A 2,146-nucleotide genomic window follows, 5' to 3' on the forward strand; every position below is an offset into this window, starting at 1 on the left:
ACTTACCTACAGAATGTACATATCAGTACATTATTTAAGACATTCTCAGTTGTTTCTTATGTGATAGCTCTTTTTCCTGCCATTAGATTGTAAGATCTTGGAGAGGAGAGGCCAAAACTTGTTTGCCTTTTTGTCTACCAATGTGCTTAGTGCAGAACCTGGCACTCGGAGGGTGCTCAGGCAGTAAATACTCATTCATTTGTTAATTACAGTTCATCCTATCCACTGGCAGTGAAGCCAGAGCCAGTGTTTTGGGCATGAGTACTATGTGACAATTGTAGAGTGTTTCAAGTTACCTTGAAGTTAGCAGAGCAGTGGAACTTAGTAGAGTCTAATCATAGCTATGTTCACACAGCATCAAGACTTCTGGATTGAAATGTGTGAAATTAAGTCTGTGATTTACATTTGGATTATCAACCAACAAAATTTCCAGTCACTACTAAGAGCAGCTGTTTAATGGAATTTGACTTTCTCATAGAATCTTGTGTCACACTAATTTGTGAGTCACCACAAACACTCCAGATGTCCCCTCAGCCCTATAGCTCAGGGTCCCACCTCAGAGCTCTGTGCCCTCCTCATTGACTCATGACTGATTTTTAACCTGCTTTTCTCAATGCTGACATTCATGGAAGTCTAGACACATCGGTGGGTAGAGAAGACACCCACGAGGGTACCGTGGTGAATATCAATGAGTGTTCCATAATCAGACCGGGACACTGGTGGGCTGCTGGGAATGTGGAGCAGAGAATAACTGTTTGAAGAAGACAAAAGAATAAAAAGCATTCTTCGCTGGGTAAGATGAAGGGAGGAGCACTGTGTGGATCTCAAATGACCCAAGTAGATATTGGATATCTCTTAGTTTGGAAGAGGGCAAGAGGAAAGTGAAGGAAAAAGTGACTAGATTAAGAGTCAGTTCTGGTATTTCTTGAAGTCCTCATCTGTGCTCAGCTTTGTTCTGAGAGGCAGCTGCAAGGGAAAGACAGCTCCCAAGTGGGTCTCAGACAAGGGTGAAGGAAGAAAAGGCAAAGAAAAGCATTTCTGGATGCAAGATGTAATATATAGTGATCCACATACTTCTTCGTTTTACAGGTGATTCTATTTTGTATCTCATATAAGCTGAGCATAATGGGCAGAAGAGATTTTTGGCATGTTTGCCTCCCATGAATTGCCAAGCCCAACGATGGGTTGTATTTTACTGAATTGAATTAAAGCTTAATCCCACACTTACATACACATACATGTACACACATGTAGGCATACATACATTCTTTCAGTTGAAATCAGTAAACACTGTTTGATTTAAGAGATTTTTTAAGATTGTAAAACATTGCCAGGTGTGGTGGCTCACGCCTGTAATTCCAGCACTTTAGGAAGCTGAGGTGGGTGGATCACTTGAGGTCAGGCATTCAAGACCAGCCTGGCCAACATGGTGAAACCCTATCTCTACTAAAAATGCAAAAGTTAGCTAGGTGTGGCAGCTCAATTGTGCTCAATCCCAGCTTCTCAGGAGGCTGAGGCAGGAAAATCACTTGAACCCAGGAGGTGGAGGTTGCAGTGAGCTGAGATCACGCCAGTGCACTCCAGCCTGGATGACAGAGTGAGACTCTGTCTAAAAAAAAAAAAAAAGATTATAAAACATTGACAAATTTTTTTTTGCCAGGATTTTGACAGCAATTGTATCAAACCTGTATATAAATTTGGGGAGAATTGACATCTTTACTATGTTGAGTTTTCCAATCCATGAACATAGTATGTCTCTCCATTTTAATTAGGTGTTTGATTTCTTTCATTATTGTTTTGCAGTTTTCAGCATACTCCTGTGTATGCTGGGAGTTTTTTCAGATTTTTTTTCTGTCCCTGAGGCATTTTGTCAATATGTATTATGTCTCTAGAAAAAGAATCCCAGGATTTTCCCTCCTGTGTGTTTTCAGCTTCCTTCTTCATGGTCCATGATGCCAGCTGAGGTTGTCAGTATAATAAAACCAAACTGGCAGGGTGGGAGCAGATTATTCTGCCATTTTTCTGGATCTTTGAGGTGGACATCACATTTGAGGCTGATCACTCAACACTTATTTAGCCTGTCTGTGAGGTTTTCAACAATTTTCCCTGCTCTGTGATAATCAGTGATTTCAAATTCACCAATGTG

The sequence above is a fragment of the Macaca fascicularis genome, chromosome 3, assembly GCF_037993035.2.
Source record: "Macaca fascicularis isolate 582-1 chromosome 3, T2T-MFA8v1.1".
NCBI lineage: Eukaryota > Metazoa > Chordata > Mammalia > Primates > Cercopithecidae > Macaca > Macaca fascicularis.